The sequence below is a fragment of the Pseudorasbora parva genome, chromosome 8 (assembly GCF_024679245.1).
Source record: "Pseudorasbora parva isolate DD20220531a chromosome 8, ASM2467924v1, whole genome shotgun sequence".
Classification (NCBI taxonomy): Eukaryota; Metazoa; Chordata; class Actinopteri; order Cypriniformes; family Gobionidae; genus Pseudorasbora; species Pseudorasbora parva.
The window spans coordinates 18,155,700-18,178,257 of NC_090179.1; the positions used below are offsets into that span (position 1 = coordinate 18,155,700).

A 22,558-nucleotide genomic window follows, 5' to 3' on the forward strand; every position below is an offset into this window, starting at 1 on the left:
CGCCACCGGTCTAAGCCTCCCGTCTACGTCGTGGGTCAAAAGGTGTGGCTTTCATCCAGAAACATTCCTCTCCGCTCCGTGAGTAATAAATTGGCCCCCAAATTTATTGGCCCGTTTCCTGTCACCAAAATTCTTAGTCCGGTGACAGTACGCCTCAAACTACCTCCTGCGTACGGGAGGATACACCCCGTGTTTCATGTTTCCAAATTAAAGCCCGTGTTTTACTCCCACATTAATCCGCCAGCCCCGGTTCCTCCCCCGCCGCGTCTCGTAGATGGGGAACCAACCTATACGGTAAATCGTATCCTGGACTCGAGACGGAGGGGACGCGGATTCCAGTACTTGGTGGACTGGGAAGGTTACGGTCCGGAGGAGAGGAGTTGGGTTCCTGCTAGGGACATACTGGATCACTCCCTTATCGATGATTACAATCGACAGGTAGGTCCTCCTGGGAGCTCCAGGAGGCGCTCCTAGGGGGAGGGGTACTGTCACGGTTCATCAATCCCTCGTCTCACTCACTGTGTGTTGTGTGGTTGTGTTGGGGGTGTGGTTTCTGATTATTGCCTGAGCACTATCACCTGCTGCACTCATCACCGCTCCCTTCATATACGTGGCACTAACTGCAAACACTGTCAGATCGTTGCAGGCTCTGTGGTCCCTGGTGTGTGTTGTCTCTCCCGGGAGATCGTCTCTGTTCCGGATTCCAGGATTCCCGCGGCTCTTCTGCCCACTGCTTCCCCTGCGTCACGAGCCCTAACCAACTCACCGCCTTCACCGTTCTCTGGACCTGCCTGACCGTCCTGTATCCTGCCCGTTCTGAATTTCAGTGGTCTTCGGACTTTATGTGCTTCGTGCAGTACTGTCAATAAATGAGTTATCGCATTTGGATCTTTCAGTCTCTTTATTAGATCCTGACACATGATGTATAAACAATGTAAGTTCATTTTAAATGCTTGTATTCCTGTGTAAGAATGTATCTCTGCTTTAATATCTCCCAGCCATAACGTGTTTTATATCTAAATATTCCTCTCTCTTTGTCATAATCAACGATGCACGGAATAGGATTATGAAATGTATCATTAGTACGTTTAGCAAACTTGGGAGTAAAACTGTTTAAACTCGACACCCTTTACGACACCTGATCACCCATCTCATTTATTTTAACACTGCTTCAAATTCATTTTAACAAACTTGAGTATGGAGTTTGCTGTGTAGGCAAAATGATATGAGAAAGGAGAAATATGCAATAACTTAATAGGAATTGTACTTATTTTTTCGCATAAATATGCTTGTAACTAATTGCCTTAATATATAATTGTACTTGTAATCACTTATCTATCATGCAGATATGCTAATTAGAATCTTACATGGCCAAAACGTATGCACTAGTATTCCTGGTCTAGGAGGAATACAAATGAGTAATGGCCATTTTAAGGACCTGACAGCCGCCATTTTGAAAATGAGGACTTTCTTGGAGTCAAACTTTTAGTATGTTTTTAAGTACATCTGATACTACTGTAAACCACTGAGAAACCTTTTATTAGAATTTTTTGGGGGTCAAACCATATTTGCAGCTGACTACTCAGAGAGTTCCACATTAAAACCTTTGGATAAATGAGGTGGTCGATATATTAGTGCTAGGACAGTATGAGCGGACCAGTCAAATAGCAAAATCTGTGCTTCAAACCTTGAGTAAGAGATGGATGAAAGTGTCCAACATTTCTGTTTATAGCATTCCCTCATAATAATAGCTAAACCACCACTTCTACCAGAGAGGCGGGGAGAGCTATAAAAACAACAGGCTTTTGGTAAAAGGTCAGAAAACGGGCTTTGATCCGCTACTGTTATCCATGTTTCAGTAACAAACAAGAAGTCCAATTTCTGCGTTGATATAAACTTATTTAGAATAAAAGTTTTATTTACCAGGGATTTGGCATTTAATAATGCCATCGTAGGGGAGCGCCGCGCTTCTAAGTCATTAGATTTCCTCAGTAATAGAAGGTTCTAACTATTTACTCCTCCAGAGTGACGCCGAATTATAGGCCATTGGTAAAGTTCTTTGGAAGGGCCGGCGGCGTAGTCTGAGGCCGAAGGGGCTAATATGACATGTTTTAGCCAGCGAGACGAGTGAGACGGTCTTACCGCAAACACATAGCTGCCTGGATAATGCCTCAAGGGTTTATTTGCAGCTACGCCATCGCGCAGCCAGATCCTCAATATGACGACCGATCCCCCGCGTTTGCCCCGTCTTTTCTGGCGTGCCTTCTCTGTACAGTCTCCAACGGCCACCGCCGAAGGAAATCTGGGATGTCGTTCACAGGGCTCCCATATATGTTGTCGATGGTATGTCCCAGGTTAGTGTCGCGGATGTATAGACTCCGTTTTCGAATGTCTAAAAGAGTCTGACGGTCATAAACAAGAGACTCAACATAAAATGAAAACAAGAGAACGCAAAAAGCCAAACCGGGCCAACGAAAGACAAACGAACCGAACAAAGTGCTGTGAGACAGACGGCTTGCAATGCACACCAGCACCATCTTGGATCTTGATCACCAATGTGTGTAGGTGTGTTTGTTTCTTCAGTAGAACACAAATGAAGATTTTTAACTCAGCCATTGCTTGCATAATGCATTGATGTCTTAAGACACAAACGATCGGTTTCTGCGAGAAACCCAACAGTATTTACATAAATTTTTACCTCAAAAATAACACTATGTACAAATGCAGCAGCCGCACCATCACTTACGGCAAGTTTCGTTTATTTGACCTCACTTGCAGGCAGACATGGCGCGGTCGCTGTAATGAACATAAGCTTAGAAGACCAACAACACCCCTTACAGTGTGCAGAGATTCTTTAGTCACTGAAATTCACCGTAAAAAAAATTATTATAAATAAATACAAAACGTAAAAAAACGGTAAATCTCTGGCAGCAAAGTTTCCAGAAGGATTCCGTAAAATTACAGTAACAAACGTTTTCACAAAATTACGTGCAATAAACTGTAAAAATACAGATAACATTTTACAGTCAAAATGTATTAAATTACAGTATTTTGCTGTTAATTAACAGATAAATTATGTCAAATTACACATAAAACAACTAATTTTCAAATTAATCTCTGCAAATTTATGAGTTATTTTATAAATCTACTGTCTAACTACAGTAATTTACTTTTAAAATACAGGTTCCCTTATCGAGGGAACTCGCACTGCGTCGCAACGCTGCGGGAACGCCTCTGCGTGACCGTGTCATGAAGCACTTGTGAAATCAGTCCAATGGCGTGACGTGACGTCATAGGCGGGTGACGTCATTGACCAGGAAACTATAAAGCGCGCCTGACCCAAAAGATGTCAGCGTCTGATGTCTTCACTAGCGCTCTGTGTGAAACTGTCTTTGTCTATTTATTGTTTTTTGTCCAAAAAAATAAATAATGCATATAGAGGCGAGCAGACAGCCTTTTGGATCGTGTGTTCCTCCCTACCCTCGCTTCATTAAGAGTGGGAATACACGCGATTAATGTGTTGTTTGTTTGGAGTGACGAATGCTTCATTCATAAAATTCCTGACGTGCAATATGCCACTGTCGAGAGTATCTGCTCCTGTTGGCTTCTTCTCGAGGGGAAAAAGTCAACAAAGATTCCTGACTCGATCTCAGATCTCGCTTTTGCTGAGGCAGCGTGTAGATCATTGGGTTGAGTCCAGTGGCTCGGATCTCGCGTTTTCCGAGGCAGCGTGTAGATCACAGGTCTGCAATATTGAGTCTAGTGGCTCGGATCTCGCGTTTGCCGAGGCAACGTGTAGATCACGGGTCTGCAATATTGAGTCTAGTGGCTCGGATATCGCGTTTGCCGAGGCAGCGTGCAGATCACGGGTCTGAAATATAGATTCCATGACTCGATCTCTGATCTCGCGTTTGCCGAGGCAGCGTGTAGATTACGGGGTTGATTCTAATGGCTCAGATTGCGCGTTTGCAGAGGCATCGTGAAGATTATGGGTCTGCATCTACAATAAAAATCTTATTACTACAGATCGCGGCTCAGATCTCGCATTTGCTGAGGCAATGTGTAGATTATGGGTCAGCAGCATATGCGTGGGAAAATTGAGCAGACAGGAATTTCCCTTTCTCTCTCTCTTTATTGTGTGCAAACGAAGTAGCCTATGTGTTTGCAAACTGTCTATGGTAGACCAAGTTTAGTACCATTTAGACCATGTTTTCTGATGAAATTAAATGTTAAATACTCACCGAGTTGATGTCGGTATTAACACTGTATTCAGTCTCATCCAGACCGTTTTTACTTGTCTGTTTGATATGTGGCTGCATTTAATTTTGAGGAGTTAAATTATAAATACTTTTCAGAAGTTTATCAGTATTAAAACATTATATTAGATTGTCACAGGCCGGCTCTTAGCCTGTGGCAAAGAATGAGGGGACACTGACAACAGGTATAGGCCAAACAAGATTATTTTATTGTAAATCAAAACTATTAACTATAAACAAGGGAAACAGGATGAGGTGTGAACATGTCATAATGTAGAGTGTATGTAAAGTGCATGGATGCATGAATCTGTGTGTGTGTGAACATGTCTGAGTGGAAACTAAATAAAACTACAAAGGAACAAACAAGACACGATCATACCTGGAGGAGCAGAGAGAGAGAGACAGAGGTTAGTGAGACAGTGACTACGTTTACATGGACAGCAGTAATCTAATTATTGACCTTATTCTAAATAAGATAATATTCTGATTAAGGTGTTTACATGAGTTGCTTTAGAGTACTCCGATCATGTTCCCGTTTTACATGTGATAGAACATATATCGCGTCATATCCGGGGTGAACGCTGGCGATACCTGCTGCCGCTGTTCCTGGATATTTTGACTTTTAGTAGTTGTTTTATTGCTGTTTTAAGCTGTTTTATAGCCATCATCTATCTGTGATCTGCCTGTTACGCTGACTACAGCGAGTTCGGACCACCGCACGCTATTATCAGCTGATCTGTGTGATACTTCTCGTGGCTGCCGGTTTGCCTGCCAGTTACTGGCCTCTGATTCTTCACTCGAGGTGCCTTTGGCGCGGGAAGCAACTATGAAGATCATCGGACTGCTTGTATGGATTAACTACGTCTGGGTCATCCTCTCTGCAATATACCACCCTGCAGTGTTGATCCTTCAATATTCTGCGGCGGAACTTCTCCAGCTCCGCTCCCGTCCTTTTGAACTCCCGTCAGCTTTACATTTCCATCCAGATGTTGCGTATCAACCACGTCGACCGTACAGTCATCGTGGGTCTCGACGAAGCTACACCATCGATGACTCGTGCTCAATACGGTCATTCTGGTCGTCGAATCCACGTCCAGCAAAGAGGTCTACACGCACTGTTGATCATGGTGTACTAACCAATTTGGCCAGATCGGTTGGCAAAGATACTGGAAAAAACAATCTCTCCTTTGGATTACTCAACGTACGATCACTCTCCAATAAAGGACCTCTGGTGCATGATATGCTGTCTGACCGTAAGTTTGATTTCCTCTGTTTAACTGAGACTTGGCAGAAACAGGATGATTTTCTCCATCTTAACCAGTCTGTTCCTCCGGGTTATGCCTTTATTTGTAAATCCCGCGCTACTGGACGGGGAGGGGGTTTGGCAATACTTCATAAAGAGAAATGGAAAGTATCCCAGCTAATTGTGCCTACATATTCTTCATTTGAATCGATTGCCCTAAAAATCAATGGGGCTATTCCTACCATTCTCATGTCTATCTACCGCCCCCCTAAGAGCAATCCCTTCTTTTTAACTGAACTTTCTGAGCTTGCTGGGGGACTTTAACATTCATATAGATGAAGTCACCAACACAAGTACAAGTGATTTTCTATCCTGTCTGGATAGTTTTGGTATGCTGCAATTCACTAACTTGCCCACCCATTCTAAAGGGCATATCCTTGATCTAATTTGCTGTTCTGGCATTATTCCGTATAATTGCTCTGTTTTCGACTTGTCCATATCAGAACATCTACTTGTGTCTTTCTGCATCCAACTGACAGTTTTTAAGGTAAATCTGTGTCGTTCTATCCAATTTCGGAACATTAAGAACATTGATGTGTCTTCTTTCTCTGATGAACTTGCCATCTTTTCCAGCAAAGCTGATTTTACTGATGCTGATGTACTGGTTTCTTATTATAACAATGGACTAACTAAGATTTTGGATGATTATGCACCTGTGAAAACCCGGACTGTTTCTTTCATTCATTCTGCTCCATGGTTTAACCCAGAACTTCGTCAACTTAAAACTAAAGGTCGTAGGTTAGAGCGTCTGTGTGCCAAATCTGGTCTCACTGTACATAAACAAATGCTTTCTGAACATGTCCAACTTTATAAGGATGCACTGTCTAAAGCTAAATCTGATTATTACTCTATTTTAATTGGAGCCAGAGAAACAAATTAAAGATCTCTTTTTTCTGTGGTAAAAAATATCTTACGACCACCGGATTCTCTGCCATCAGACATGTATTCTACCACACTATGTGACAATTTTATGACTTTTTTTGAGTCTAAGATTAAAAATATTCACCAACAAATACTTGCTAGTAACATAGGTTATAACTACTGCTGCTCAGTTTTTCAAGTGTCCCCACACTCTGGTCTCTCTTCTTTTTTATTACCAACTGATGCGGAGATACTGCGTCTTATCCGGGAATCCAAGCCTACTACCTGTTGGCTTGATCCTCTGCCAACTCACTTAGTCAAAGCCTGTTTACCATCTTTATCTACATTAATTTCTAAAATTATCCATTGTTCACTTGCTTCTGGCTATGTACCCTCCTATTTCAAATCTGCTATTATTACTCCAATCCTTAAGAAACCAGGGGCGGATCCATCTAACCTAGATAATTACCGTCCGATTTCTAATTTGCCATTCATCTCTAAAATTCTGGAAAAATGTGTTGCAACACAGGTAAATGATCATCTTTCCAATAATAACCTGTTTGAGCAGTTTCAATCTGGCTTCCGTCCCCACCACAGTACAGAGACAGCTCTTGTCAAAATCACTAATGACTTGTTGTTGGCAGCTGACTCTGGTTTATTAACCATTCTTGTCCTTCTCGACCTGAGTGCGGCCTTCGACACCATCTCGCACAAAATACTCCTTGACAGGTTAGTTTCTATTGGGATCACTGGCACACCCCTGTCCTGGTTTATATCGTATCTCTCTGGTCGTACTCAGTTTGTCCAATTAAAGCACTTCCGATCAAGATCATCGACAGTCACTATTGGTGTTCCTCAGGGCTCTGTTTTGGGTCCGCTTTTATTCATTATCTATCTACTTCCACTTGGTCATATTTTCAGGAAATATGGCATTCACTTTCACTGCTATGCCGATGACACCCAGCTATACTTATCTTCCAAAACCTCTGACTTTTTTCCACCACCTCTCTTGTCCCGTTGTTTGGCTGATATTAAACACTGGCTCTGAGCTAACTTCCTTAAGCTTAATAGTAGCAAAACCGAGGTCCTACTTGTAGGGACAAAATCCACATTGACAAACTCTGACTATATACCTGTGGATATTGATCAACATCTCATTTATCCATCTTCACAGGTTAAGAGTTTGGGTGTAACTCTGGATAGCACACTTTCATTTGAAGCCCATATTAATAATATTACACGTACCGCTTATTTTCATCTGCGTAATATTAATCGCCTTCGTCTATCCCTTTCAATGAACAACACTGCAATTCTCATTAATGCACTAGTTACTTCACGTATTGATTACTGCAACGCTCTTCTTACTGGTCTTCCTTCCAAACTTCTCCATAAACTTCAGTTGGTACAGAACTCTGCGGCTCGTGTTCTTACTAGAACTCCTTCTACCATGCACATTTCACCAACTCTCCAGCAACTTCACTGGCTTCCAGTTAAATATAGAATTGACTTCAAAATCCTGCTTCTCACATTCAAGGCACTTCACAGGCTAGCTCCTCCCTATCTTACTGATCTTCTTCATATTTACACTCCTTCACGCACTTTACGATCCTCTCTCTCACTCTCTCTTGTCTTACCACGTATACGCTTAAAGACCATGGGAGCTAGAACTTTTAGCCATGCGGCCCCTCGCTTGTGGAACTCTCTCCCTCTCGATATCCGTAATATTGACAGTCTACATACTTTTAAATCTCGTCTTAAGACCTACCTGTTTACACAGGCTTTTTTATGATTTACTACTTATTTTTCTGTCTCTATGATGCATGTGTGTTTTAAGTGTGTTGATTTATGTATTTATATTGTTATTGCTGTTTTTCCCTGTAAAGTGACCTTGGGTGTTTTGAAAGGCGCTGTTAAATAAAATGCATTATTATTATTATTATTATTATTATATCGATTATGGCACGTCATTACGTCCCCATGCTACGCTATGTTCTCCAACATCCAATCATAGCGTGACTTTGGCAGGTCTGTTAATTTTATGGGCTCAGGAAACCCGCTAACTTCACCTGTGGGTGTCGCTGTTGGACAGTGTTACTTTACATTAAGAATTATAAAAAACATGCGTTTTTATGTTTTATATACATTTACGTTGATTTATTTTTGTAATATTATGCATTGTCTCTTTCTGTTTTTTTGAAGAGACACTACCCCTCTTTCCTCCTTATTGACAGCCTACATTTAGAATAATAGCTTTGATTAATGATGAAAAAGGTTTAAAAATTGTGACTGTTTGGATTGTTTTTCCTGCCGTCAAGCCACAGGCGTTCACTGAACGACCCATCTGGTTTGCGATTACAGATACAAGCTTATTGTTTTTTACTTTTACAATGAGCATAATAATTACAACAAAAATAAAACAAAATATATAGAAAGGATGCAGTGTTCAGAATGAACAGTCAAGTAAAACACACACCGCCCATAGCAACACGTTATGGCAACAACATTTCCGACTGACAGATACGTAAAAGATAAACGCGACTTTTCCGCCATTTGTTACAGGTTTGTAGACGTTGTTATATTAATTATAATTCCAAATCTGTTTTATTGGCCACAATATTATCGATGATTGTTGAAAGGGGCACTTTTGATTAATTTTCAAAAAGAGCAGAGGCTCAAACCCACAAAGCCTCCCCTCTGCACTTCCCTGTTGTGCGTAACATTATGTGTCCTGTCACAAAATGCGGCGAAATCTCCTGTAATCTCCTGAAATCTCCTGTGTTTAACTGTAAACACAGTTAAAAGGTCAAACCGGAATCAGAGACTTCAAAGTGCTGTAAAACCCAAATGAGTCCCAAAGCCTGGTGTCTAACTGCAATTTGGGTAACAAGCACAAAATAATCTTAACTGCATCAAATACCTCTTGACACTGGGTGGACCAGATAAATGCAGCCTTGAGTGACACTACAGAACAGTTTTTAAAGAAAGCACGGTAGGACCCCACCAGTCCTAGGAAGCGCATCAGTTCTTTCTTTGCAGAGGGCTGGGGAAACTGCTTCACAGCCTGGACCTTGGCCTCCACGGGACAGACAAAACCCTGCCCCACAACCTTGCCAAGGTATGTGACTGTAGCTTTAACAAACTCACATTTTGCCAAATTGATAGTCAGCCTGGCCCACACCAATCTTTCAAACAGGACTTGAACTCTCCTGCACCTACACCACAGCTCCACAGTTTCCAATTGTCGTCTCTTCGCCTCAGATGCACAATAGAATCTCTGTTTAAGTTTAACATATCCGATGGCCATGTCATGCTCAGTGAAGAGAGTCTGCGATGGGTTGTCAGAAAACAAACCAGGGTAACTTCTAAGAGCTACCAATTCATTACGTTTCTCAGAGTTAAAATTATCTCTCAAAACCCTGAGGTTTTCCCAAGTCTGGGAGTTTCTCCAATCACCTTGTACGACCTCCTCCGAAATCGTATCAACCTTCTCTTCTCCCCCATCCACTAAGTTAGAGCCACAAGATGCAGTGACTGGAGCAGTAAGCAACGCTGACCTCACTGCTGGAGTGCCTTCCACAATTAAATCACAGGAATTATAACCCTTTAACAGGTTCACATGGCACACTTTAGAGGACTTATGACCCAGAGTTTCAACTACTTGAAAAACTGATTCTCCTAGACCTTGATCACAGTATGGAACCCGTTTCCTGACCAACAGCCCATCCAGAAGAGAATAACCCTGAGCACTATTCCTCACCACTGAATCAGGAACAACTTAATCAAACAGATCGGCCAAAACAGTATCAGCCTTTAGCTCAGCCATCAATGAATCTCTAGAACTAGTTAACTGTTCTATCTGGAGTTTAACTGGCAACTCACGACTTTCCGGCTTACTCTCCATCTCCTTCCAAGAGGCAGAGCAGGTAACAGCACAAACTGGAAATACCTCAGAAGACACACTACTACAATCTGAGGATACACTTGCAGAGGGCAAAGGTTGCTTCTCAAAAAGGTTTGGTTTGCCAGATGCCCACACCTTACTACCTGCCAAATCATTCCCCAAAATCATGTGGACTCCCTCTACTGGCAAATGGGGTCTAACCCCAACAGCTATAACCCCATAAAGTTTAGGGTAACTTCATGTAAAGGAGAAGAAAATGGAACTAAACCCATACCACGTACCATTGCACAACTGCCAGTATCAGACTCCTTAGAGAACAACAACACAGATTCCAGAATAAAAGAATCTAAAGCTCCAGTATCTCTTAAGATTTTAATTGGAACCTTTTGGTTGCCATCTACCAGTGACACTACCCCATCCGAAATAAAAGCTGAAAAATCACGATGGGAAAATGGAGAACCAAACTCAACTAGTGGCTGAAAAGACTCACCTTGATCGTCAGAGACTGTAACAGGAACTGCCATCACAGCAGGTTTAACTTGACCTGACTTCTTCAATTTAAGTATAGGACAATCAATCTTCCAGTGACCTTCAACTAAACAGTAGCGACAGGTATTATCATTAACGGGTGGTTTATGTCCCCCAGAACCAAACTTATGCTGATGCCTTTGAAAAGAACCTCCAGAAAAAGGTGACCTACTATGCCTAGGAGCAAAATTATGTTTATGGTGCATGTCACTGTTTGACTCAAAATGACTTTTATGTGTTAGTCTGTACTCATCTGCAAGAACAGCTGCATCACTTGGAGACTTAACTTTACGTTCATTAATGTATGTAGCAACCTTGTCAGACAAGGACTCTTTGAACTGTTCTAACACAATCAAGTTAACCAAACCCTCAAAATTGCTAACGTCAGAAGCTGTATACCACCGATTAAAAGCAGAAATCAAATCCCAAACAAACTCAGAATAGGTTTGTGAATCTAGCTTTTCCCTGTAACGAAAACGTTGACGATATGCCACAAGCTCGTAGACCTTCAGAACTGCTGATTTTACTGTAGCATAAACTTTACTGTAATAGATTTTATTTATAATGCACTTTTCATTCCGAAGAATCTCAAAGTGCAACAAAGGGAAAAAATAACCCAAAAATTAATAACAAGTAAAAATATAGAATACTACAAACAATCAACCAACACAGAAAACTGAACAGAAACAGAGCTGATGGTGAACAGAAAACAGAGCTGACGGTGAACAGAAAACAGAGCTGATGGTGGAAGTCTCTGTAAGCTCTGCAGCACACTGTGTTCCACTCCGCTTTACATTTCTCCCAGTGTCCTGATGACGTCGTTGAGGCATGACAGCTGAAGACCAGATGATATGGGTCTTCATGACGATTCAGTGGACACAACGGGGTGGACGCAGAAATCCAAGTCGCTCCACGGCCGCAATGCAGATGGAGCAGCGACGCAGCCGAGAAGCAGAACATCCTAACATCATGCTGGATGCTGATGAAGCTAGCCCGGTGCAAACTTCAGCCACCATGCAGCTCAAGCCCGAGGGAGACCACCAGTGAGCAGCCGACACCCAGAAGAGAGAGAAGCCGCAGCGAGCAACATCAAATGTCTTTCAAACCAGAACCAACCGCAGCAATTCAAACATAAGCATCAGAGAAGAGGTGGAAAACGGCGAAACAACAAACAATGTCCTCTCAGTGGCTGCCAGCAATCAGCAACAGTCCCAATTGTAGCTCTGACTGTTAGACTAGTCACAAACATAAGAAAATAAAATAAAATCTAAATCTAATAGGACAGTAACATGATTTGTGGATGGAGAAGCGGCGAACAGACAACGCCAGCATCCTCTCCCCCACGTTGCCAACTGTCAGCTACACTTAGTGCCAAAAAAGCCCCATGTGCCTTGCCTGTAAGTACACATTGCAACAACATAATCCTGTCCAAATCTGACCAAGCTCTAGCCTCTGCCATACGCTCAAATAAGATAAAGTACGTATCTGGATCAGACTCATCAAATTTAGGCAACAAACAAAGATTCTGTGGTACTACTTCTGGTCTACTGCCATTTTGCAATTGCGCTATCTCCAACTGCATTTGCAACAGCTCCCTCTGCTGCTCAAAAGTTAGTGAAGGGCTAGCCTGAAAACTTGCAACCTCACTACTAGCTTACTGACCAAAACAAACACCTACCTCCAGAAGACCTTGCTTTAATCCAGCTTTAACAGTCTCTTTAAATTTTCTATCAACAATCTCAATCTGATAATGTTCAGCTATTTCAATTAACTGCTCTTTAGTACACAAATCTAAGGCTAACTCTGAAGGAGCCTTAACAAAACTGCTCAGAATGGAAGACATTTTTCTCAACCCATACAACTACTACAAATGCCAAAAAAACAAAAAAACAACTCATCTGCTGCCAGTCTGGGCTTAAGGATAGGAGCCACACCCCACTACCATCTAAAAATGACTAACTAACTGGACCCTAGTCTTCGTGCAGTCACATGTGGTGGGTTTTTATGCACACAAAACCAGTGGAGTTGAAAAGACAACCAGAAACTGGCGGCCCCCCCAACATCCACGGAGGTGCTCCCGAGCCGATATAGGGGAAAAGGGAAAAGGAAGCTCTACCCACGTACACTGCCACCTAAAACAAAAACACCACGAGCCTCCTATTGACACTCGCTGATAAACCTCAACAGGAGAGGACTCCCACCTGAACTATAAACCCAGACAAGGCCCAGAATTAATTGCTAAACATATTAGCTACAAAGTTAAATAAAATAAAAAAGAAACATGGCTCTCTCCACTCTCTCCAACATTACTGGCCAAATCAAAGCATCCCCTCAAACAAATTTGGCAATCTAAACTTAACTGACAAAAACTACAACAATAATCAACTAATCCAAATTATTGCCAAACCACAAATAAACCAAAATATCAAATCAAACAAACAAAGACCAACCAAATAACTTACCCAAACAACGGCAAACTGTTAAAGTAAACTCAAATACAAGTAACTTTAACTTAAGGACGAGCCCCTACTTGTCACAGGACGTAGTGTAATATCCCAAATGTTTCCAACTATTTGTGAATTGTGAGAAAATTGCTATTTTAACTAAGGACCGGGACGTTTCAGCATTGAGGGAGTCGCCTGTCAATTGCGTCATATCTGCGCTACCCTTGGTTTCGGGTTTTAATTGGCAGGAGCGCTTTACTATTAGCAGTGTGAACAAGTGAACGTACAGAGTAATGTCATAACATAATTTTAAACACACTTAAATGTATCTAATATGATAAACAGAGCTCCATTATCATAACCGGAATAGCGGAGCCCGTCCCATCATAATAAAAGTCCCGGTATTTGCGAGGCAGGTATTTGTTTAAGAATCGCTCCAGCAGCTGTGCTCAGGCCCACAACACTCGGTCCTGCTCTGCTTTACACTACAGTAACGTTAATAACTGCTAATTTCTGCCCGAGTCCTATTTTCCACCGGCTGTGAGGTGAAGACCACATGTGCCAAGATACTGCGCTCAAACTTTGCGTCATCAAACTACGCATTTTGTTTTGAATAGATGCCCTCCAATGGATGGAAATTTGCATAGTGCACCTTTAATTCTGAGGAATTAAATGATAAATACTTTTCTGAAGATAATCTGTATTAATATAGTATATTCAGCATTTCATCCAGACCGTGTTTACTTGTCTGGTTGATATTTGGCTGCGTTTAATTCTGTGGAGTTAAATGATGAATACTATACACTATATTCAGCCTTTCATCCAGACCATTTTTACTTGTCTGGTTGATATTTGGCTGCATTTGATTCTGAGGAATTAAATGATAAATGCTATTCACTATATGCAGCCTCTCATCCAGAACGTTTTTACTTGTATGGTTGATATTTGACTGCATTAAAAATAAAATAAAGTCCTGACACCGGAAGGGTCAGACTTGTGATGGCAGTCCCCTTCGGAGTGAGTCGATGTTCACCTTCAGTGCCATCAGGGGGCCGTTCTGCCAACCCTGCCACCTCTGGTGCTTCAGGGCACAGCGGTCCTCAGCGAGCACACGTCTCCATGTCCACCCGGAAACATAGCGGCACGGGGAAGCTCGCGCCCTCCGAGGAGGGCTCAAAGAGGGTCAGTTCGGTTGCTCCCTGCTGGTGCACCGTTTCAGGACACCGAGCTGACCGCTCAACAAATACCAGAGGCTGGCCTTGAGAGGCTGGTTCCCTTAGTAGATTCTCAGGCAACGTGGAAACTTCTGCCAATTATCTCTGATTGGGTCCTGCAGATATAAAGGGGTGGTATCCACAGTGGTCAGCCCCGAGCATGCTCTGGTTATGGAACAAGAAGTAAGGACCCCACAGCAGAGAGTCAAGTTTTTACAGCCGGTACTTTATAGTTCCGAAGAAGGATGGATTCCCATTCTAGATCTGCATCAGTTTAAATTGCAGGTAAAGAAACTAAATGTGGGTGTGACAGGCAGCGGGCGAGGGGCCGCGAGAGCGGGCCGGTGATTAATGTTGACTAGTGCCAGCTGCGTGGCACACCGGTCTAGTCTCGCGGCCATGTGACGGAAGCATAAAAGGAGGAACAAGGGCTGCGGAAAACGAAAGTAAAACCGTGGGCAGCCCCTCACGGATGACTGCCCGCAAACACACAAAATAAAACGTGGGCAGCCCCTCACGGAAGACTGCCCACACCCCTTTTGGGGGTGAAGCTCACCAGTATCAGGTTCTTCCATTCAGCCTTGCTTTATTTCCCCGCATATTCATGAAGTGCGTGGATGCAACTCTGGCTCCCTTGAGACTCCAGGGCATCCGGGTTCTGAACTATAGAGACGATTGACGATTCAAACTAGCGGTTCAGCATTAAGGTGCTGTTCTCGCTCACATGAAAGTGTCGGGGTTGAGGCTAAACGCCAAGAAAGTGTTTTATCTATAATACAGAGTACCACATTTCTAGGCGTAGTTTAGGATTCAAAGACCCTGAAGGCTTATCTAATGCCTGCTCGGGTAGAAGCAATTCTCGTAGACATAAATAAGGTAAAGCTAAGCCAGTCACTTACTGTGAAACAGTTTCAGCGACTGTTAGGTCTGATGGCAGCAGCGTCCTGTAGCGCTGCCACATAAAGGGATACATATATATATAGACTGCCGTTAATTCATTTAATTATTAACACATTACAGCTGTTGTATGTATTTCCCCTTGTCGTTGTTTGCCCCGGATATGTGTTGGTTCTCGTTCTTACTCTCGCGTGACTTCCGTCGGGAGCGTCAGGGAATCCCCAGTGACGTCATCGGTCCTGACGGCTGATGTGGCACATCAGATAAAAGAAGCCGGCTTACCGGCGCTCGAGAGAGGACGCTCTCAGGAATACGCGATCGATCGATCATTGCACAAGAGCTTGGTTATCACCGTCTGTGGATGTTTATCTCCCTAAGGAAATAAGAGTGGACTATTTCTGGTTGAGGATCCAGCACAGGATAACTTTGCTTCATCGAGCTCCCGGACTATAATATTGCACCGGTGAGACCGATTCGTCACACACACACACACACACACACAGGACTTGGACTGAATTTTCTATACATTATTTTTCTACCATTGTTAATATTGTATACATATATATTTGTTTATGGGGTTTGGGGTTGCTGATTCAATACACTTTGGTTTATTATCTAAGTGGATGTTGTGAAAAGTTTATTTGAGCACCTTTTAAGAAAAGGATTAACGTACCGTTATAGTTGTGTAAACAGCCTTTATCAGGCTGAGTGTTACATATTGGTGGCCCGTACGGGGATTTTCCTTATTAAGGTGTTTGAATTGTTTTTTTTGTTGTTTTTGTTTTTTTTTCAACCGGAATTATGGATGAGGTAAATAGGGATGCAGTTGTTCAAGTTCTGATAGAGAATACTGATAACCCGGTGACGCCAGTAAATGTTCAAGATGATGTAGAACAAAATGAGACAGATTTTACTGCAGGCCCGTTTGTGACCCGGCGTAATCCTACTGCAGAAATAACTTCTATGATTAGTTCACTGTACATGTCTGACTCTGAACAGTCTGATGATGATGATGATGATGATGATGAAGGTCATATGAGGAATGCTGAGGTAGTACAATCAATACAAACAGATCTGGCACAATGTAAAGTGGATTTATTGGCTCTTAATCAAAAGGTACACACCTTAGAAAATGATTTTAAACAGTCAATGGACAGTACATTGAACAGAGAAACCAGTTTCAGGGAGGCCGTGGATTCTAGCTTGGCAGGTTTGGAGGACTATTTTTTAAAGTCGCTAGAAAAATTAGAAAAAGCAGTCACAAACTGTTTTCTCAGGCGAGACCATAAATGGGAAAGTCAAATGAGGAAGTTGAGACTAACTAGCACTCCCACACTCTCCAGGTTGCAGGCCTTCACCCCTGAGGCCTCTCGGGTGGCTTCGGTCCGACATCCCCCAACCCCAGCTCCTGTAACTAGGCAGCGAATTCCCACGGTTAATGATACATATGACATTACACCTACTGTGCATTCTAAAACTCCTAATGTGTTTACCTCTGCAGTAGGGGCTGGTACATCCTCATTCTACGCTCGACCTCCCATCCGCCTGGAGTTCCCGTCCTTTGGAGACTCCTGTGAAACAGCGGAGGTGCTTAACTTCCTTGAACAATGTGAGAACTTCCTAGAGATCAGGCCACTTCCTGGTGTCGAGCTTATTGGAACCTTAAGCACAGTCTTGAAGGGACCAGCTCTGAGCTGGTGGAAGGCAGAGAAGTCAAAGATAACAGATTGGAAATCCTTCAAAAAGGCATTCATGGCTGCTTTCCTCGCAGATGATTACCTCTCTGAAGTGGAGGAAAAACTGAGGACTCTGGTTCAGCAGCCACAACAACGCCTGAGGGACTTTGCTTACGACTACAGAGCTCTCTGTCTGAAGTGGAAGCCTGAGATATCTGAGGAGGAACTGGTGAACCGAATACTAAACAACATCAACCCCAGGGTCGCAGGATGTCTAAGGGGAACGGTGAATTCAGTGGAACAACTGGTGAAGGTTGGCTCAAGGGTGGAAAAGGACTGCATGGGAGCCAAGGACTATTGGCAAAAAGTCGGCTCTCAGAGCAGCAAAGAGAAGGCCTACAAGAAATCTGGAGAGCGTACCTTCAACAAAAACCTGGCAGGAGTAACTCTGGCACAACACCATCCGGGGTCTTCACTCCTTGTGGTGCCTGTAAAGGTGAATGGTAAAGAAGTGAATGCTGTATTGGACACAGGAAGCACTTATACCTTAATGCAAGAAAACCTGTGGAATCAGTTGAAGGCAGAGAAGCCAGTGACAATGAACTCCAGCCCTCAGCGATTTATTATGGCGGATGGAACCATTCATCAGTCCAGAGACCTGCAAAAGGTTAGGTTTCAATGGCATGACCACGAGTGTATTATGGATACTTATATCCTGAAAAACACTCACCTCGCCTTTCCTCTTATTGCGGGTCTGGATTTCCTGAGGGTCACAGGAGCAGTCTTGGAGGTGGGACAACGGAGGTATGGGTTAAAATCTGAAAAAGGATACACATACTACCCTTTCTTGCCATCACTGATACCAACAGGCGCAGCGACCCCGGAAGAACAAGCTCATACTCTTACGGCTGCAACGCTGAACCTATATTACGCCTTACCACCAACTGGCAGGTTTTCTGAACTCCCGTACCTCAACACAGAGATCAGCCAGTGGGACTCCGACAATCCGGAAGAGATGGCAAAATTGATCTCCACCTGGCCATTCACCACCTCTAACACCCTGGGTAAAACATCAGTGGTACGACACAAGATTATGGTAACCGAAGATATACCCATCAAATCACGGGCATATAGAGTGTCACCTCTAAAGAAGCAGGTCATAGAGGAGCAGGTGGATCAGATGCTGCGGGACAGCATCATTGAGCCCTCCTTCTCTCCTTGGTCTTCTCCAGTGGTTCTGGTCCCCAAACCGGATGGTGCATATCGTTTCTGTGTGGACTATAGAAAGCTTAACAGCAAGACCGTACCGGATGCTTACCCAATGCCTTTGATTCACGACATTCTGGAATCACTAGAAGGGGCCTCATGGTTTACCTCCTTAGATCTGCAATCTGGGTACTGGCAGGTGGAGATGGAGGAGTTGAGCAAGGAGAAGACGGCTTTTATCACCACCAAAGGGTTATACCAATTCAAGTCCATGCCCTATGGACTCAGAAATGCCGCGGCCACCTTCCAGCGTTTGATGGAGAGTGTGCTAGCAGAGTTGAGAGGGAAAATCTGCTTTGTATATATTGACGACATAATCATCTATTCAAAGTCTCAAGAGCACCACATTCAAGACATTAACTCTGTTTTTCAGAAACTTACCCAAGCCAATTTGACATTGAACATGAAGAAATGCCACTTCTTCAAGCGCCAGCTCAAATTTCTGGGCCATATAGTCTCTGAGAGGGGGGTGGAGATTGACAGAGAGAAGACCAGAGCTGTGGCTGAGTACCCGCCACCACAAGATCTCAAGAGCTTGCAAAGGTTTCTGGGCCTGGCGGGGTGGTATCATAAGTTCATACCCCACTTCGCAGACATATCCGCCCCATTGAACCATCTAAAAAAGAAAGGAGTAAAGTGGGACTGGACTACAGAGTGTCAGGCTAGTATGGATGGTTTGAAACAAGCACTACAGAATGCACCCGTCTTAATTCAACCTGACCTCAACATAACCTTCCAGGTTCACACGGACGCGAGTGATGTAGGACTGGGCGCTATACTCACGCAACACTCTGAGGAAGGAGAACAAGTGGTGGCTTATGCTTCACGGACCTTAACAGGAGCAGAGAAAAATTACAGCACTTCTGAAAAGGAATGTCTAGCAGTGGTGTGGGCGGTGGAGAAGTGGAGGCATTACCTGGAGGGATGGCCTTTTGAGGTTTTCACTGACCACGCAGCTCTCACATGGGCATTCAACTGCCCTAAAACCTCCTCTCGACTCACTCGCTGGACACTCCGCCTGCAACAATTCAACTTTCAGGTTCACCATAGAAAGGGCTGCCTCAACATGGGACCCGACGCTCTATCCCGGGTTCAGGAGCCGTTTTCTACAGATGATGCCCCATGTCTAGCCATGTCTACACAACATTCGACCACATTACCACACTCTCTGGAAGAAATAGCTCAAGCTCAACGGGTGGACGATACTATTACTCACCTGCAGTCTGGCCTCAACCCTCGGTCTGCCAAAGAACAGCCCATCACCTTTGAAGACCACCAGGGGGTGTTGTACCGCAAAGTTCCTTTAAGAACTAAGGGAGAGAAGTTCCAGTTGGTAGTACCCCAATCATTAACCACTGACTTCATGCATTATTACCATGATAACCCCCTAGGTGGCCATCTGGGACAGTTGAAAACCCTGCTGAAAATCCTAGATGTGGCATGGTGGCCCTCCGTCAGGAAGGATGTGTGGCAGTACGTCAAAGGCTGTGAGGTATGCCAGAAATATAAACCCTGTAACACAAAACCGTCTGGATTTATGCAAAGTTCACCGTTCACAGAACCAGGTTACATGCTCGGGGTGGACTTAATGGGACCCTTTCCCCGCAGTAAAAAACAGAACACCTACCTCCTGGTCATTGTGGATTATTTCACTAAGTGGGTGGAAATGTTTCCATTGAGGGATGGAAAGACCCAGAAGTTAGTGAAAATACTCAGAGAGGAGATATTTACCCGATGGGGGGTGCCCAAATACCTGGTGTCTGATCGGGGTCCCCAATTCACTTCTAGTCTGCTGGGGGATCTGTGCAAGACATGGGGTTGCGTTCAAAAACTCACCACGAGCTATCATCCCCAATCAAATCTCACTGAAAGATTCAACCGGACCATAAAGACCATGATTGCGGCTTATGTGGGTCAACAACATCAGACCTGGGACCAGTGGCTGCCCGAGTTCCGCTATGCCATCAACAATGCCCAACAGGAAACCACAGGAAGGACACCTGCGGAGCTTATGATGGGCAGGCAAATTAGGGGACCACTGGAGCGCCTAATCCATCGGCCACCGTCGCCAGATCAAGCTGCATATTCCCTGGTGGAACGACAAAACATCATGGTGGAGGAGGTGAAAAATAGAATGAGGATGTGCCAAGCCAAACAAGCTAGGTATTATAATTACCGTAGAAAAAATGCACAGTTTCAAACGGGTGACCTAGTTTGGATTAAAACCCATCCTCTCTCTAGTTCATCAAATAGGTTCTCTGCCAAGCTAGTGCCCAAGTGGGAGGGTCCAGCTGAAATAAAAAGTAAAACGGGGCCAATAAATTACACTGTGTGTTGGGGCAACCCACCTAGAATCGATGTATTAAATGTGGTAAACCTGAAGCGTTATTACGAACGTTCTCCTCCGATGCCGCTGGCTGGGGGAGGGGATCTATGTAGCGCTGCCACATAAAGGGATACATATATATATAGACTGCCGTTAATTCATTTAATTATTAACACATTACAGCTGTTGTATGTATTTCCCCTTGTCGTTGTTTGCCCCGGATATGTGTTGGTTCTCGTTCTTACTCTCGCGTGACTTCCGTCGGGAGCGTCAGGGAATCCCCAGTGACGTCATCGGTCCTGACGGCTGATGTGGCACATCAGATAAAAGAAGCCGGCTTACCGGCGCTCGAGAGAGGACGCTCTCAGGAATACGCGATCGATCGATCATTGCACAAGAGCTTGGTTATCACCTTCTGTGGATGTTTATCTCCCTAAGGAAATAAGAGTGGACTATTTCTGGTTGAGGATCCAGCACAGGATAACTTTGCTTCATCGAGCTCCCGGACTATAATATTGCACCGGTGAGACCGATTCGTCACACACACACACACACACAGGACTTGGACTGAATTTTCTATACATTATTTTTCTACCATTGTTAATATTGTATACATATATATTTGTTTATGGGGTTTGGGGTTGCTGATTCAATACACTTTGGTTTATTATCTAAGTGGATGTTGTGAAAAGTTTATTTGAGCACCTTTTAAGAAAAGGATTAACGTACCGTTATAGTTGTGTAAACAGCCTTTATCAGGCTGAGTGTTACAGTCCAACATGATAACTTTTGGCCTACTGTACATGAGACCCTTGCAGTGGTGACTCAAGACCAAGGGGTTCTCCCCGAGGGGAAATCCTTTTTGCATGATCATGGTCACACGGCGATGCCTTCATGCCTTGGTTATGTGGAAGAAGCCTTGGTCTCTATCCCAAGGACTTGTGTCGGGAGCTCATGTCGTCACTGATGCTAACGATGGATGCATCCCTTACCGGCTGGGGGGCAATCATGAGTAAATCATGGAGCAGATTTCCTGTCGAGGCAGGGATTGACACCTGGGAAGTGGAGACTCCACACTGAGGTGGTGGAGCTCCTTTGGCTTATCCAGCCTGTTTGGGGTTGACATGGTGCTGACTTGGCCGAGGCTGTGTCTGCATACCTTTCCCCTGGTGGTGCTGCTCCCAGGAGTTCTGGAGAGAGACACCGGGATGAGGTTTTGTCCCGTTCTGGTCGGACATACATTAGAACATAGGTCTCTCCTAGACAGCCCTCCGGGGGAGATTCCTGTCAGGAGGAACCTTCTTTTCCAAGGGATGGGGTCAAAATTTCACCCCCACCCAGAGTTATGGAAGTTGTGAGCTTGGGTTCTGAGGGGGCACAGCTCATAGATTCAGGTCTTTCCATTGAGGTGGTAGAGACTATTCTACACTCCAGAGCTTCATCTGTTTCAGAATCTAGACCAGGAGAAATTAAATCTGCTCTGCTCAGTTAGGGCATTAGATGCATACGGCCACAGTACTGCCCTGTGGTGTAGAGCCAACCAGTTGTTTGTGTGGCTTAGGTCCCCTAAGGGGAAGCCTGCATCGAAGCAGACGTTGAGCAATTTAATAGCTGAGTCTATTTTAGTGGCTTATAAGTCGGCTGGTCAACCTTCTTCATCCGAACCCATTCAAGTCGGAGTATGGTAATATCCTGGGTGTGGCTTCGACTCCAGGGTCTCGAGTGCTTGTGACATAAGCTGTGTCCCAAAGTGAAGTGCGCGCACTTCGAAGGCCGCATTTTAAGTGCGATTACGTCATACCTGCACTACGAAGACTGTCCCAATGTGAAGGCTGCACCCTCTGAAGGCCGCATTTGAAGTGCGATTACGTCACAGCGGCACTACG

At 44.0% G+C, this 22,558-nt stretch overlaps 2 long non-coding RNA genes across 4 annotated transcripts; both read right to left on the reverse strand.

Annotated features, from left to right (window-relative positions):
- Positions 1 to 16,477: 16,477 nt before the first annotated feature.
- LOC137085073 (uncharacterized) lies at positions 16,478 to 18,330 on the reverse strand. 3 transcript variants are annotated; one of them, XR_010906894.1, is made up of 7 exons: positions 18,223 to 18,330; positions 18,051 to 18,140; positions 17,811 to 17,898; positions 17,643 to 17,738; positions 17,501 to 17,568; positions 16,898 to 16,975; positions 16,478 to 16,818 (listed from the first exon to the last, which is right to left on the reverse strand). It is a non-coding gene; the product is annotated as an uncharacterized lncRNA (long non-coding RNA). The 3 variants fall into 3 exon arrangements; XR_010906893.1 differs by having other exon boundaries at positions 16,478 to 16,640; positions 16,727 to 16,818; positions 17,811 to 18,140; XR_010906892.1 differs by having other exon boundaries at positions 17,811 to 18,140.
- A 2,251-nt stretch (positions 18,331 to 20,581) lies between these two features.
- On the reverse strand, positions 20,582 to 21,101 carry LOC137085074 (uncharacterized). Its single transcript, XR_010906895.1, has 3 exons — positions 20,918 to 21,101; positions 20,724 to 20,787; positions 20,582 to 20,637 (listed from the first exon to the last, which is right to left on the reverse strand). It is a non-coding gene; the product is annotated as an uncharacterized lncRNA (long non-coding RNA).
- Between the last annotated feature and the right edge of the window lie 1,457 nt (positions 21,102 to 22,558).